The following is a 17,553-nucleotide window of genomic DNA, read 5'->3' on the forward strand; positions in this document are numbered from 1 at the left end:
GGCATTTGGGGGAGGTGATGTGTCCAGTTTTAATTTCTGTAGTCAATTATTTGAAACTTGCATGTGGCACTTTTTGTGCAGGTTTTTGCTATTTACATGTTTAGGAGTTCTCTGACTTGGCTAGCTTTTCTGTATATTAAAATGGGGGGGGGAATAGAGCAATAACCGGAGAGAGTTGTTAGTATTGTGTGATCTTGTTTCCAAATTGATGACATGAAAAAAAACAACACCCTAGAAAACCAGTTCTAGATAAAATAGGATAAGATGGCACCAGGTGGAACTGAGAGTCTGGATTTGGGGGAGAGAGAGGGGAACAAATGGCTGGGGCTGAAGAGAAGGCAATGGTTCCAGTGTTCCTTCTAACAGGGATTCCCAGCGGTTGTTGAGTACAACTCCCAGAATCCCCAGCTGTGACAGTTTCTGCTTGGGGATTATGGGAGTTGTAGTCAACAACCTCTGGGAATCCCTGTTAGAGGGAACACTGAATAGTTCGTAAGAGAGGTGAAGGTGGTACCAATAGAAGATCATTCCCCATAATCTTCCATGCTCTTCTCTTTTATCCCACTGTCTTCTCTGGTCAAACAGTGGCAAAATGACAGTGCATGTCATGGGCAATCATAACGATTGTACCACCTTCTTTTTGGATGAAAAACAACCGCCTATTACATGTTTTCATCCTAGGAGATGGAAAATGATGCAAAAGTGGAAGATAAGTCCAAAGAATCAAATTTTCTCAAATGGTGAAGGGATTTTGAGTTTTATGACGGGAAGAAGGACATAGATAATCTGTATTATAATTTGTGGCAAAATTTGACCTTTCCTTTTTGCAGCTGACCAGAATGGGATTGTTACTTTCAAATTATAAAATAACAAAAGTTTCTGGTGAGATTGAAGCACGCTATGCTAAGTAAAGAGGCTTTTCCAAAGTTTGCAGCTGCGATTGTAAGAGTCTTTTGTGTGTGTGCCAGGGAAAAGTGATATTCTGACTTAATAATAGCCCCATTTGCTGCACTGCAAACAGCTTTGGAAGGGTCTCAGGAGTTTTTAGAAAGAACTTGTACAGCAGTTCAACACCACACTGTGCTCCTGAAACTTGCCGCCTTTCTCTGTCATACGTCTGTCATCTCATGGATTAGGGTTTAAGAGTATACTCAGTAATAGTAAGCAGGGGCAGAATGACCCTTATTTTACTCACAGTCCCTTCCCAAAAGTGTGTTGTCATCCCTTTGCCCCACCTATGGGCAAAAATGGAGGTTTTTTCATTTGCTCCAAGAGCGACAGAAGTAAATTAAGATTCCTGTTACATGGGCAGTAACAAAATAGCAAAATTCAGGCATTATATGGCCTTCCAAGTCCCACCACCACCACATATTTATTTTCATTATGTGAACAACACATAGTGTGAACATCACATAAGAATAGCTAGAGTCTGTGGAGCAAACTAGATAAGACATTGAAGACACATGCAGCATCTGTTTCAGTTTTTTATTTTGAACTAAGTGTAAACTCCAAGTTTGATGAGAGCAGCAGCAGGGGGAAGAAGGGGTGTTTAGCCCTTTCCCCGTGGGCTATTTCCCCATTCTTAATTCTGCTCCTCCTTACTTTCTCCCAGCATCTCAGATCACCAGCTGACATCCTGACTAACAAAGTGTGTGTGTGTGCTTCAAGGGACTGAAGGGCAGGTTGGGAGCCCTTGAAGAGTTCCCCCCTTTCCTCCTGCACGCACCCTGTTGATCCAGAGCCCTTAGAATCCAGAGCACTCCGCACACTCCAGAAGGGCTCTGCAAGATTGGAAACGCATTGCTGGCTGGGACTTGTGTAAGGGCTCCTGTCATGGCCCCGCAGTCTCTTGAAGTGTGCGTACTTCATTAGTGGGGATGTCGGCCACTGTATCTTTCCCAGCCAGAAGAAAACCAACTGGATAGAATGTTTTTGATCAAGCAAAGGGCCTGTAGGGAAGGCGTTAATCACCTCCGGCTCCCTCAGTGCTACTGCTCTGGTCAAATTTAAATTAGGAACATAGGAAGCTGCCATATACTGAGTCAGACCATTGGCCTATCTAGCTTACTCAGTAGTGTCTTCACAGACTGGCAGTGGCTCCTCCAAGGTTGCAGGCAGGAATCTCTCTCAGCCCTGTCTTGGAGAAGCCAGGGAGGGAACTTGAAACCTTCTCCTCTTCCCAGAGTGGCTCCATCCCCGGAGGGGAATATCTTACAGTGCTCACACATCAAGTCTCCCATTCAGATGCAACCAGGGCGGACCCTGCTTGGCTAAGGGGAGAAGTCTTGCTTGCTACCACAAGACCAGCTTCCCCACTCGGCAGCATTAAAGTAACAGAGATTTCTCTTGCATCACTTCTAATTTGACCCTCCACTGTGACAGTGGAGTCTACAAACCAAAGTTGCAGCAGCTGGCCTGCCTTGCTCTCCAAGAGTAATGCTCAGTTTTAGTTGCAAAGAAAGTACGTCTCTGTGTGTGTGTGTGTGTGTGTGTGTGTCCATCCCTTCTCCTTACAGTCATGAGGGCTGGAATATCTAAATCGGATCCACCTTGTATTATGTCAAACTTGTGTCTTGTCTGACTGTCCATGAGAATGGGGAGCAGTACAAAGCCAAATTTCTGGCTACATGTAACAATTTCTGGCATACTCCTAACGACTAGAGTGCATTTGCCCTTCTTCAGCTTAATTGGAAAGAACAAACGGACAAAGCCAAGAGAGATTTAAATGACCTTTAAACAAAACAACAACAACCCTCTTCCCTACCAGTCAGGTTTCCTCTCTCTATGGTACCACTAAACACATAATTGCAGAGAGGAAATGTGACTATGTGGCTCTTCTTCTTCTTTTTTTAAAAAAATTAAATTTTTATTAATTTTAACAATAATCAATCACAACACATTAAACAAATAAGGACTTCCCGCTCACACCTCCTCGTGAATCACCAACTATAGAGTTAACCCTTGCTATAATAATAATTCAAAACATAGATTTAAACTTTACAAACACAATTTTGATCTACTCAACCTGCTAATATTACTAAATTTCAAACCCTGTGGTAAAATCAATATTTTACAAAATAGTTCTTTAAATACAATAAAAATGGTTTCCAATCTTCTTTAAAGCATTCCAAATTTTGGTCTCTTATCAATACTGTAAGTTTTGCCATCTCCGCATATTCCAAAATTTGTATCAGCCAATCTTCTTTTGAAGGCAGTTCATTGCTCTTCCATTTCTGTGCATATATTATTCTGGCCGCCGTGGTAGCATACTTAAAGAATGTTAAGTTAGTTTTAGAAAACACTCCTTGTGTTATTCCCAGCAGGAAGGATTCTGGCTTCTTAGGAAATGTCGTTTTAAATATTTTCTTTAATTCATTATATATCATGTCCCAAAAGGCCTTAGCCTTCCTACAAGACCACCACATATGAAAAAAGGTTCCTTCAGAGTGTCCACATTTCCAACATTTGTTTGAAACATTTTTATACATTAATGCCATTTTTTTAGGTGTCAAATACCACCTATACATCATTTTATAATAATTTTCTTTTAAAACATAACATGCAGTGAACTTTAAATCAGTTTTCCATAATTTTTCCCAGGCTGCCATTTCTATATTGCACCCCACATCTTGGGCCCATTTTACCATAGTCATTTTAACCACTTCGTCTCTTGTCTCCTCCAAAAGCAAGAGCTTATACATTTTAGAAACTAATTTTTCATCATTTTCACACAGCTCCTTCTCAAATCTCAACATCTGATCCTCAAATCCAACTTTAAGATCCTTCTTATAAACTTCGTTTAGCTGATGGTACTGAAACCAATCACTAACCAAATTTTGTACTTCAATTATACTTTTTAACTTACAGCCCTTTCCTTGAAAATATAACAGATCCCTCTAAGTACCCCATTGTGATTGGATATTTACCTCTTTACGTGCTAAAGCTTCAATCAGAGATACCCATAGCGGAGTTTTAGGTTCCAGCCATTTTTAATATTTTACCCATACCCTCATTAGACTCCTTCTTACATAGTGATTCAGAAAGTCTTTATGTATTTTACTTTTTTCATACCACAAATATGAATGCCATCCAAACCTTCTATCAAATCCTTCCAAATCAAGTATTCTAGGATTTCTTAATGTTATCCATTTTTTCAACCAGGTCAAACAAACAGCATCAAAATACAACCTTATGTCTGGTAGGGTAAGACCACCTCTTTCCTTTGCATCTGTTAAATTCTTAAAATTAATTCTTGATCTTTTCCCTTGCCAAACAAATTTAGTTATGTCCTTCTGCCATTGCTTAAAACAAGTTAAAGTATTGATTATAGGAATAGTCTGAAAAAGAAATAACATTTTAGGCAAGACATTCATTTTCACCACTGCAATTCTTCCCATTAAAGACAAATTCATATCAGACCATCTTTGTAAATCAGTTTTCACTGTATTCCATATTTTAATATAATTATTTGAGAACAACAAAGAATTATTATTTGTCAGCCAAACCCCCAGACATTTAATTTTCTTCTCCAATTTCAACTCACTTATTTCAGAGAATCTATCCTTAGATTTCTGATCCATATTTTTAGTCAAGACCTTCGTTTTAGTCTTATTTATATAAAACCCAGCCAATTGGCCAAATTGTTGTATTTTTTCCAAGAGTCTTCCAATCTTGTCCAATGGATTTTCTAAAAAGAACACAACATCACCTGCAAAGGCTCTTAGTTTATATTCTTGTTTCCCAATTTTCGGGCCTTGTAAGCTCCACACCACAACTCATATATCTCATCACTGCCAGTTTAATTTTCTCACGGTAGAGTGGAACGCCTTCTTTTTTTAATTGGCTGACTTGATGATAGACATATTCAATAGCAAACAGCAAAACGCTTCTTTCATAGACTTTCTCAAACAGCAGTGGGGGGGAAAAGCAATAGTAATTCCCACTAATATAGGTTTTTTTTAAAGCTTTAAAGCTTTTAGACATCAGTTCAGTTCTTGAATCCCAGCATTTAGTAAGAAGATTGAATTTCCCTCCTTGATTTATAGTCAGAACACTTACAGCAACGGCTTGAGTTCTGTGAAGTCCTTCCAACAAAAGCAGGTGCGATTCCAGCAAGTTATCCTTAATCACGCTGAGAGGTGAGCTTCTTGAACTTTAAGTAATTAATTAAATCCAAACCGTAGAGATTAGATGCCAACCAGCTTCAGTCGAAAGGATTTCCGATGGAGGAGTGAGCTTGATGTCTCCCAGCCCCCACCGCTCTACTTAAAACAGAACTGCGCTCTTCAACACAGCTCTAAATTAAGGAGCCGGCTCAGGGGGAATCTGTGGGAGATCTTGATCCAAACCCTTTAATCCAGGGTGGCATGGGGGTGGTGGTTATGAAGCCTCAAACCCCCCTTAAATTGCTCCTCCTCGGTCTCCCCTGTCGGGAAGCGTGCAGCCTCATTAGCTATCCAACCGGAAGTCCGACTATGTGGCTCTTCTGACAGATTAGCCCGTATCAAAATTGTGGTGTCTCACAAGCAGAGAACTGGAAAGTGCTGCGATGTTTGTAGTGCAAGGAATAATGATAGAAAATTGTGCTGTTTGCTACAGAAAAGGGTCAAGAATCCTTGAGATTACTAGTCAAACTAGTGAAAAGGGGAGTAATTTCTCTGGCCTTGAGCTTCTGGAGAATCTAAATGGTCCCTACACAGCCTGGGCTGGAGGAGCGTCTGCTGATGAGCCTTATAGAAATTGTTAGCTCTTTTGGAAGGACTCCTGGCTCTGTGTAGTAAACTCTTTCTCATTTCTCCTTAGCAGACGTTGCTGAAAGAATACAGAAGGTACTGGAGAGTCCAGGACCCTTCTTTGACCTCAAGTCAGATGGTTCCTCCAGTCCCAGTTCCCCAGAATTCCCTAACAGGAAGTGCAAGTGAGTTCCGACAAAATATTGCTGTGAAGGGAGAGGCTGGAAAAGGTTTCAGTAGAGCATAGAAAAATTGGTCATCCCTACCGTGTTGCTACCTACCAATACAGAAGACATTGGCTGACATGATGTGCAGCCCACCAACCTCTGTAAGGATGCGTTGTGGGGCTCTTGCAGTCGCAGACTTCAAAGGAAGCTCCAAGGTTGCCCTGAGGCAGCAACTGCAGAAGCTATGTTTCCACAGGTTTCCCCAGTTGGCACTTCCTCTCAAGGCTGCAGAGCCCCACAGTGGATCCTCCTTATGGAGGTGGTAAGCTGCGCACCATGTCAGCCATTGAGCATAGTAGCTAGAGGCTTGAGCAGTTCTGTTCTCACAGAATAGACTTTAAGATCTATATACAACAGGAAAGCTTTGTTGTAGGGATGTGCGTGAAATGGATTTTGCATTCTGTCCCAAGCTCGGAATGGAATGCAAAATTCCTGGAAAGTTCTGTCAGAACAACCAGTCGTGTCAGTTGTTCCGACAGAATGACCCTGTTTTGAGTCAGAACGCTCCGAGCACCATTTTCAACTCCAAAATGGTGGTGCTGACCACAAAAATGGCTGCCATGTGTGTGCAGAGGCCAGAAGAGTGCCATTTTGCTTGAATGTTTTGAGCTCGAGTTCTTCTGTTCTGAGCTCATTTGAAGGCACTCTGCTCTGAGCTCGGAACACTTGAAATGGCTGGTTCCCAGTCAGAATGTTCCGACCATGATCCATTCTGCATATCCCTACGTTGTTATAAGGGAATGTAACATTTTTTGATCCTGTGTTATTACAAGGGGGGTGACTGGGGCTTCTGTTCTTTCAGCAGAATCCCCTCCAGCCAGACATCCGAATATTGTGTGATGCAGCCCCTGTCCCACTCCTCATCCAATGTGAGGAGCTGTTGCAGAAGAGTGAGTGAAAATGGAACGTCTGAGGAGGAGGAGATTGAGGCGGTCAGTGTGGGGTCTTCTGAGCCCCTTTCACTCTAGTAATTCCCCTGTCTCAACTGAGTAGATACAGCAACCCTAAAAGCTCCCTCTTAACATCTAGTGATGGGGGCCTCTTTCCCATTTCTTTTGTGCAAGAGTTGATGTGTTCCCTTGAAGGTCCCCAGAAGCAGGACACGCTGGCTCAGAGTGCGTGGTTGGACGATAATGTCTGTACACCCAGCAGTACCAGCTCACCAGGTAAAAACAGCAGGAATTCTTGTGTGTTCTTGGTCAGACTGTACATTCCAGGGGCAAGGATAAGAACATAAGAACAGCCCTGCTGGATCAGGCCCAAGGCCCATCTAGTCCAGCATCCTGTTTCACACAGTGGCCCACCAGATGCCGCTGGAAGCCACAGGCAGGAGTTGAGGGCATGCCCTCTCTCTTGCTGTTACTCCCATGCAACTGGTACTCAGAGGCATCCTGCCTTTGAGGCTGGAGGTGGCCCATAGCCCTCTGACTAGTAGCCATTGATAGACCTCTCCTCCATGAAGTTATCCAAACCCCTCTTAAAGCCATCCAGATACAATGGATAAATTTGTGTCTAAATGGACATTGTTTGTCCAGCATTGGAATGGGAAAGTCCAAGATTCTGTACATGCTTATGAATGGTTATCAATGCTATGATTTGTTAATTGAATAATGTTGATATTTCAATTTAAACAAACTTCAACAGATTGTTCAGGTCAACTCATACATTACTCTGGCAGTGTTGTTGATGTGCAAAGTCATGGCAGGCCTCATGACACTACAATGATGACAGGAATGTTTATATTGCACAAGAAGATTTGAATCATATGGGAACCTTGCTGCCCTGATGGAAGGAGGATACCAGCCTGGGAAAGACCCATGGGTGTCCTGGCCTATTGGCATGATGTAATCCCGATTCTCCCTTCAACCTCCGACATTTAGGGAGGCGACTGAAACCTTAAAATAGCAACACCTCTTGAATTACCCCATAAAAGATAAATAGGGTCAGCAATTTTCCAGGGAGTAGTACCAGAAGATTGGGACTGTCTTGGGCAAATTTAGTTAGCAGGTGATTATGATTCAGTGTCACAGTTGGGAAAAGGATGAATCTAAAGCTCCCAAAATAGGTTGATTTAAAAACCTGCTTTTTTTAAACCCTTGGTTCCTTTTCAGTTACTCGTCTGCTCCCTTGCGGCAGCGGTGCAGGCTCCATGGAGAAGGGGAAAGGTGGCAAAGTGGATGCTCAGCATTACAGCCCAGTATGTTTCCGTTTTTTCCATGACATTCAGGAGGCAGGGAGGTGATTCGTGGGTTCTTCATATCTAGGAAACCAGGGGCAAGGGGAAGAATTTTTAAGAAACTGCCACTTCCTTGTTCCACAGGCCTCCATTTTGTGCTGTGTGTGATATCATCGCTGGAGGGGTGTCTCAGTGCATGCTGGGTAACGCACAGGTAATCCACACCCTAGGGGGCCTTGGTGCCCTAGGGTAAGGGAATAAGGGCATGTGGGGAAAAGATGACGGAAGGGAAAGGGACTCTGCCATTCCTACACAACCTGGTAGAAAAATGTGGGCTGGAATCCAAAGTAAAACTTCTTTGGGTCTGTGTTCTCCTTTGCCCCACAGCACTTCCCAATCCCTTTTCCTTGACCCTCTTGCCACACTATGTGGGCCATATCTAGAGAAGATGAATATGCTCTGTTCCCTACCCAGCACCATTCTCTCACGGTGTCTCCTGCATGCTTCTAACAGGCTCGGTGAACCTCTTGGCTAAATTCTCCCCCAAATCTCTGTTCCTTACGATGCCCTTCCCCACTCCGTCTCTCTGTGTTGCTGTGGCTTGCTGCTTTTCTGAATCATCTCTCTGCTCACTGGCTAGTTTTGTGTGTGTCTGCCTTTGCTGCTTTCTGTCTCCTGTCATTAAGGTTGGTTGCACCCTTTTGTCAGTTTCCCAGTGTGTTTAGGGAAGTGTAAGGTGTTGAGGTCAGGAGAGGGGCAGCCAAGGCTAGGGAGGCTTTCGAATGGCACTCTGCAGCTTCTTTGATCTGTAACTCATTTTCCAGGCAATGTGCTCTTTGACCCCTGAATACTTCCTGATCTGGCACAATATTGATTTTTCGGTCTGGCTTTGCAAGAGACAAGCAGAGCGTCTTGCAGCACAATGGATGCCAGGCTATTGTGTGGGCTCCATAGATCAGGATGATACAGGAAACCCAGCCCACCGGACCCTCATCACTTAGGGTCCATCACTTAGTCCATCACTTACCTCATCACTTAGCTGCTTGTGCCCTAACAGGCAGTGCTTTCTGCTTTGCAGGATCAGCCCCAATTGAACCCACAGTGTTGATTCTGAAATCCTTCCACCATCTTTCTACTCTCTGAATATCAAGCAATTGATTCATATGCCCACATGCAGCTAACAGGCTGCTTGGCTCTGCATGACATTTGGTAAATAGCAGTCACAGGGGCCGGTGTCCAGAATGGGGTTGTGGTATGCAGGGATTGGGATTTTACCTTTTATCATGATCCCAATCCAAGTTGCAGGCTTGCGCAACTGCTATTCAGTAAACAAACCACCACGCAAACAAGATGCTTAAAATCACGTCTAGTTTGGCCCTGGTGACCAAACTTGCCATGTGATGGGATTGGTGCATCCCTGCAAACAGTCCAAATGACCTGAGTGTTTATTGCTGACTTGTGTATCAGCCCAGAGTGAGTGTGTGAATTGGCCTCCCAGCTGCATTCATAGTAAGTGCCATGTTGTTGTTCTTCCTTACTTTCTACCCACAGTCTCTTCCTCCTCCTCCTCCTCCAGCACCAAAGGGTGTTCCCTCCAATGGGATGAGCATTCTGGGGAGCCTCTGAGCAACGTCATTTTCCTTGTAGGAAAAACCCCGTGGAAGGGGATTCTTTCAGCCTGGCTAAAAAGCCCACACAGATCTCTACAGAAACCACTTGCCCCACTTGTTACCCCTGCTAACTTGGCAAAGAGGCACCTTTTAACATGGTGATTTTCTTTATTTAGCAGGGGGAGAGTAACTGGCCCTATCCACCCCCCAGCACAGTACTTCCAGTGACTGTTGCTGCTGTCTCTCTTATGTTTCTTTTTAGATTGTGAGCCCTTTGGGGACAGGGATCCATCTTATTGAGTTGTTATTTCTCTGTGTAAACCGCCCTGAGCCATTTTTGGAAGGGCGGTATAGAAATCAAATAAATAAATAATAATGAATAAATAATGAATCTATTTTGGGCTTAAAATAAATTTTAAAAATGATTCATGTATAGCTTCCTCAGCTGGTCACCTGAGTGCTTTTTTACTCCCGCCACACACGTTGACAAGTCTGGATTCTTTACGGAGGCTGCTGGTAACTGAGAGGTCACTTTCTGGCTTCTCTGCTGCAGTGCTGTCTGGTGTAATCTCCAAGAGGGGAGGGCTTTTTCTGTCTAACCTTATTACAGCTAAAGTAAGTGTCCATGATCCAACATGGAAGGACTCTTGTACCCAACTAAGCCTTCTCAGGAAGGCAATGTCTGTGTCCCAAATTCACTCTTCAGACTCCAGGCCTCAAAAACTGAGTACTGAAAACCTTATCACTCCAAAGATTATACCCGATTTGTAAGAAGGCCTGCTCCAACAGGTGCTGCATTATGCAGTATAAATACATGTGCATATTTATTTATTTTATGTTATTGTTAAATTTATATACTGCCTTTCATTAAAGCAATCCCAAGGCAGTTTACAGCAAAAAGTTTTTTAACACAAGATGGTAAAAAAGACACAATTAAAATAATAAGTGGGGGGGGGGGGATATTAAATCCAATTAAAAAATTTAAACAAAAAGCATAAAAGCAATAAGGATTATAAGGAGCAGCAGCAGAGAATCAAATAAATGCCTGGGCAAAAAGGCAAGATTTGACTTTTTTTTCCTAAAAGCTGTGATGGAAACTGAGGAGCGAATAGCCACAGGGAGAGCATTCCAGAGTCTGGGGGCAGCAACAGAGAAGGCCCTGTCCAGCGTGCATGACAACAGTGTCTCCCTCATTGTCGGCACCCGGAGCAGAGCCCCCTCAGATGATCTCGTCAAGCGGGCAGCAACCCTTGGGAGCAGGCGGTCCCTCAGGTATCCCGGGCCCAAACCATTTAGGGCTTTAAAGGTCAAAACCAGCACCTTGAATTGGACCCGGAAACAAACTGGTTGCCAGGGCAGCTCTTTCAAAATGGGTGTGATGTGCTCCCACTGGGCAGCTCCGGATAAAACCCTAGCTGCCGCATTTTGCACTAGCTGCAGTTTCCGGATGTTCTTCAAGGCAGCCCCACGTAGAGCACGTTACAGTAATCCAGCCTTGACGTGACTAAGGCATGGGTAACTGTGGCCAGATCTGCCTTCTCGAGAAAGGGACGCAGCTAGTGCACTAGCCGAAGCCGTGCAAAGGAACCCCTGGCCACCGCCTCCACTTGAGCTTCCAAAAGCAGAGCCAGGTCCAGTAATACCCCCAAGCTGCGTACTTGTTCCATTCAAGGGGAGGACAACTCCATCCAGAACCGGTAAAATCTCCTCATCCCGATTGGCTCTCCTAATGACCAACATTACCTCCGTCTTGTCTGGATTCAATTTCAGTTTATTAGCCCACATCCAACCCATCATGGCCTCCAGACCCTGATTCAGGACATCCACCGCCACCCTAGGATCAGGTGACAAGGAGAGATATTGCTGAGTGTCATCCGCATATTGCTGACAACTCCGTCCAAGTCCCCGGATGACCTCTCCCAGCGGGTTCATGTAGATGTTAAACAGCATGGGGGATAAGACTGAACCCTGCGGGACCCCACAGGCCAACGGCCACGGGGCCGAGCAGTAGTCCCCCATCACCACCTTCTGGACCCTCCCCCCAAGAAAGGACCGGAACCACTGCAACACAGTACCTCCGATTCCCATACTCGAGAGGCAGCCCAGAAGGATACCATGGTAGATGGTATCGAATGCCGCAGAGAGGTCCAGCAGAACTAACAGGGACGCACTCCCCCTGTCTAGTTCCCGGCGTAGGTTATCCACTAGAGCGACCAAGGCAGTCTCAGTCCCATATCCGGGGCGAAAGCCAGATTGAAAAGGGTCCAGATAATCCGTATCATCTAAGACCCTCTGCAGCTGGAACACCACCACACACTCTATCACCTTGCCCAAAAAGGGCAGATTAGAGACCAGTCTATAGTTGTTCAGGTTGGAGGAATCAAGGGAGGGCTTTTTTAATAATGGTTTCACCATCATCTCCTTGAGGCATGATGGCATCTTGCCCTCCCTTAATGAGGCATTGATAATCACCTCCAACCATCTACCTACCCCTCCCTGGCAGCTGCATTAGCCATGAAGGACAAGGGTCAAGAGCACACAATGTCACCCATACACTGCCCAGCATATGATAGCAGGAGGGGTGTGTGTTCCATTTCATAATTCATGGGACTCCTCAGATCTATGGAATTTCACTGTACATACATATATACAGGTGAAACTCAGAAAATTAGAATATCGTGCAAAAGTCCACTAATTTCAGTAATGCAAATTAAAAGGTGAAACTGATATATGAGACAGACGCATTACATGCAAAGCGAGATAAGTCAAGCCTTAATTTGTTATAATTGTGATGATCATGGCGTACAGCTCATGAAAACCCCAAATCCACAATCCCAGAAAATTAGAATATTACATGGAACCAAGAAGACAAGGATTGTAGAACAGAACAATATCGGACCTCTGAAAAGTATAAGCATGCATATGTATTCAGTACTTGGTTTGGGCCCCTTTTGCAGCAATTACTGCCGCAATGCGGCGTGGCATGGATGCTATCAGCCTGTGGCACTGATGAGGTGTTATGGAAGACCAGAATGCTTCATTAGCGGCCTTCAGCTCTTCTGCATTCTTTGGTCTCATGTCTCTCATCCTTCTCTTGGCAATGCCCCATAGATTCTCTATGGGGTCAGGTCAGGCGAGTTTGCTGGCCAATCAAGCACAGTACACTGTATACTTTTCAGAGGTCCGATATTGTTCTATTCTACTGCTCTGACACTATCCCTTTGGAATGGAGATTGCTACTCTCAGGGACACTTCCTACCTGCCTGCCTTGTCACTTCTTCTCGCCCTTCCTTCTCCCTTGCAACATGCAAACTCCTCTCTCCCTGCACCATGTGTGCAGAGATGCAGAATCCATCTGCATCCAGCTAGAGAGATAGAGATCCTATCTCTTCACTTTCCTAACTAGAATGGAGTTCTCTAATAAATACTCCTGATATTGGTTGAAACTATGAACTAGCTCCAAGTTATTTTACTCTCAGCATACATGCATGCCTAAGCAAATTCCGCTGTGTTGTGCCTCTGTGCACTCTGCTATCGTGAATAAGGGTTTCTCCTACCAGAGGGAATTCCCAACAGCACTGGTGACTCCTTGCTGTGTATGTCAGCTTGATTAATTTCATGTGTTCCATTATTGTGAAATAGAAAAGAATAGAAAACATTACAAAATTGAAACAATATAGGTCTCAATATTCTACTACCAGAAATATATGACTACCCCACTTAATATGTCAGCCTTTCTTTCTATCTATAATTCATCATATTTCTGCTTATATTACAGTTCAAGAGAAATCTATTCACAACATTGAGATTATTGTTATTCCTTCTTATCCACCCTTCTACATAAGAGGTAAATTTCAAGAAGTTGATAATACCCTAGCCATTATTTTCCCATTATTTAATAATTGGAGTTGCTTTTTGTTTCCAGCATTGAGCTCCTAAACTCCTAGCTGTCACAAGCAAAAGAAAAATAATCTGTACCTCTTGTTTTCTTCCCAGTTAATCCTAATGGTCCAATACTTGATGTTTAGAATCTAGTGGAATAAGAACGCTCACTATCTTTTGGATTCTATCTAGTCAAGGTTATGTTTTGTTAACTAGACGTTTGTCCAAGTGGGGATCCTGCGGGAGTGTTGGGGGGGGCGGTCAGGAACAAAAAGGAGGGAAAGGAGAAGGAGAAAATTGAGTTGTTTCTGAATAAAGACTTAGTTAAATCTACATAAGATGGTTTTGTGTTTACAAGGGAAGCAATTTTAAAGTATTTGGTGAATTTTGAGCCAGCTATGCGTGGGAGCCTGCAAAGCTTGTGACTGTCTCTGCATCTTCATTTCATCGCATTACTGGGCCGACATTCCTGAACTACTGCATTCTACTCTTGGGAATGCAGGAAATACTCCTGGCACTGCCATATATTTACAAACAGCACAAACGGAGTTAGCTAGATTCAGAAAATGAAGCAACAATCCACAGACAATCCAATTATGCCCCTAAAATATATATTAATGGAATGTATGCCATCGGGTTGGTGTCAGGTATAGTGGCAAGAGTGATTAACCTGGATCAAATTGACCTGGTTTAAGTTGCTGCTCTATCAAGTTGCTTGCTGAGTCAGCTTCAGCAAGAGCTTTTTCAGGGAGCATCTTCACTTTGGGAGGGTTAGTGTGCGGCCACATATCGGCCCAATTAACCCAAAGTGCCTGAAAAATTTCAGAGAGCACTTCACACACCATTCAGGGGTTTCCCTCCATATTGGAACCTAGCCCGGTTGATGTCCAGGGTGAAAAAATCCTCTTCTTGCATCGGCATATCCGTTATGCCCCAAACTTGCAGTAAAGCCTCGTGGTAAGGCCTGCTGTCTAAAAAGCCTCCCGGATGCTTTCCAGACTGGACACAACAACAGTGTAACTCCATGGCCATTAATTGTCCTTCCGCACTGCCTGGGTTTCTACATCGCAGTCCCTGCACATCAGCACGGTGCCATCCACATTTCCAATGCTTTCTTTCAGGTTTTCTCTTTGCAATACAGCGCTACAACCTTGTAAATAGATAGCTGTATTTTCCCGATGCAAAAGTTTCATGCAAGCTAGAAAAGACTGCTCCCCCTGGTGTTGAGTTTGCACAACAACCTCTATTTACGAGTTCAAAACGATTTTGCTAAGCTGAAGTCAACTACCGCTGTTCAGTGGGTAATCTGGAAAATGCCCTGGGAGCTTTCCAGATGACACTCTGTTCAGCAGTAAAATGCTTCGGCTTCAGGATCATTTTAAAAATGAAAATAGCTTGCGCAACCCTCCTACAACGGGAAAATACAGCTATTTATTTGTGATGCACATGCAACGTTGTAGGACTAAAACAGAAGGATAAAATCCTAAAGATGTCATGAGAAATGTGAATGGCACCTTTCTGACAGCACAGGGTTTGCAGTGTTGAAACACAGGCAGTACGGAAGCACACTTAACAGACAGTAGTGACACTGTTGTAGTGTGTCATCTGGAAAGCACCCTGGTCAATTTCTCTTCCTTGCAGTCTAATTTCTCTTGCAGCATTGTTGTGAGGATAAAGTTGAATAACCCTGTATTCTGCACTGAAGTCCTTCGAGGAAGAGCAGGCTATCAGTATGAGAAATAAAGAAGGAAAAATTAAACATTTTCTTTGAGAAAATGAGTTTTCTCTCTTTTTAAAAACAGGAAGCAAAGCACAGATGTAGTGGAACATGAGCATAAACGAAAGTATAACTAGCATGTTTTTGGAGAGGTTTGCCAAGTCTTTACTCCAAAGAAGAGAAACTTGAGCTACTAACTATTTATTCCATGTTATCCATGTCTGTGTTCAAGACTGTGTTCCAAATGACTGCTATATGAATGAGATTTTCTCAATCAAAGGATTTGATAGAAGGTTTGGATGGCATTCATATCTGTGGTATGATAAAAGTAAAGTGCATAAAGATTTCCTTAATCACTATGTGAGAAGGAGTCTAATGAGAGTGTGGGTAAAATACAAAAAATGGTTGGAATGTAAAACTCCATGATGGCTATCTCCAATTGAAGCTTTAGCACGTAAAGAGATCAATATGCAACCTGAATGGGGTACCTATAGGGATTTGTTATGTTTCCAAGAAAAGGGCTGTAAGTAAAAAAAACCCTAACTGAAGTACAAAATCTGGTTTCAGTATCATCAGTTAAATGAAATCTATAAGAAGGATCTTAAAGTTGGATTTGAGGATCAAATGTCAAGATTTGAGAAGGAGCTGTGTGAAAATGATGAAAAATTAGTTTCTAAGATGTACAAGCTGCTGCTTCTGGAGGAGACAAGAGATGAAGTGGTTAAAATGACTATGATAAAATGGGCTCAAGATGTGGGTCATAATATAGATATGGCAGCTTGGGGGAAATTATGGAAAATTGATTTAAAGTTTACCGCATGTTATACTTTAAAAGAAAATTATTATAAGATGATGTACAGGTGGTATTTAACACGCCAAAAATTAGCGTTAATGTATAAAAATGTTCCAAACAAATGCTGGAAATGTGGACACTGTGAAAGAACCTTTTTTCATATGTGGTGGTCTTGTGGGAAGGCAAAGGCTTTCTGGGATATGATATATAATGAGTTGAAGGAAATTTTTTAAATGACATTTCCTAAGAAACCAAAATCCTTCCTGCTGGGAATAACGCAAGGAGAGTTTTCCAGAAGAAATTTAACAATTGTTATGTATGCAACCACGGCGGCTAGAATAGTATATGCGCAGAAATGGAAGAACAATGAAATGCCCTCCAAAGAAGATTGGCTGATAAAAATTTTGGAATATGCTGAGATGGCAAAACTTACAGTACTGATAAGGGATGAAAACCTGGAATGTTTTAAAGAAGATTGGAAACCATTCTTACTATACTTAAAGAACTATTTCTCTAATATTGATTTTTCAGCAGGGTTTGAAATGTAGTAATAATAGCAGGTCGGGTAGAGTAAAATTGAGTTTGTAATGTTTAGGATATATGTTTTCAATTATTATAGCAATGGTTGACTTGTATACTGAATGAATCACACAGACTGGTGAGTGGGAAGTCAATATTTAAGATATTGCAAAAACCAATAAAATTTTAAAAGCAAGAAAACCAGGAAAACAACACTTGTGATGTACCATATGACCTAATTTCAACTTATACGATAAATCCATTCTTTTATAGGTTGAAGAAAATGTCAGTTAAGAAATGTTGTTAGTTTGTACATTCCATTACAATTAAAAGCAACATACCTATCCGAGAGAGAGAGAGAGAGAGAGAGAGAGAGAGAGAGAGAGATTTTCTCAATCGATGTTTGCTGGAGAAAAGTATGTGGACTTTGTCTATAAAAATAAAAGCTGTGCATTGAATAAAAATTAAGCAAGTACCTGGATTATCTGTGCGTCTGAAAGATTTAACAGATTCCATTCAGATTGTCTGCTGCTTCAAACTGTCATCAAGATGCAAACAAAATATGGGAGTTCAGTCAAAGCAGAGTTGTCACAACCAAAAGATGCTTTTCATCTAGAGGTGTTGCTGCAGTTCATATTTCCTTCAGAAATATGGGCCCTGGGAGCTCCTAATGCTCACTTCAATCATTTGAATCTGAGGCAGGCATTTGAATCTGAAGGGGAATTTCCCCCGTCCTTCCAGAATAGGCACCTTCTAACCCCAATAATTGTTGCAATCCAACTTCATACTACTTGTTGCAATCCTCAAACCTAACTTCATAATCTGAACCATCCAGCTAGAAATTGGTTGAGATAAGGTTTGAAGACCTCTGTGGGGTTGACTGTAGGTGAGGAGTAA

At 42.7% G+C, this 17,553-nt stretch overlaps 1 long non-coding RNA gene across 2 annotated transcripts; it reads left to right on the top strand.

The window, feature by feature from the left end:
• The first annotated feature begins 4,972 nt into the window (after positions 1–4,972).
• LOC128342482 (uncharacterized) lies at positions 4,973–17,039 on the top strand. Of its 2 annotated transcripts, none has more exons than XR_008315007.1 (8): positions 4,973–5,138; positions 5,803–5,917; positions 6,762–6,891; positions 7,045–7,125; positions 8,071–8,156; positions 8,280–8,349; positions 13,524–13,592; positions 16,930–17,039. It is a non-coding gene; the product is annotated as an uncharacterized LOC128342482 (long non-coding RNA). The 2 variants fall into 2 exon arrangements; XR_008315008.1 differs by having other exon boundaries at positions 6,765–6,891.
• The last annotated feature ends 514 nt before the right edge of the window (positions 17,040–17,553 follow it).

Source organism: Hemicordylus capensis, chromosome 2, assembly GCF_027244095.1.
Source record: "Hemicordylus capensis ecotype Gifberg chromosome 2, rHemCap1.1.pri, whole genome shotgun sequence".
Classification (NCBI taxonomy): Eukaryota; Metazoa; Chordata; class Lepidosauria; order Squamata; family Cordylidae; genus Hemicordylus; species Hemicordylus capensis.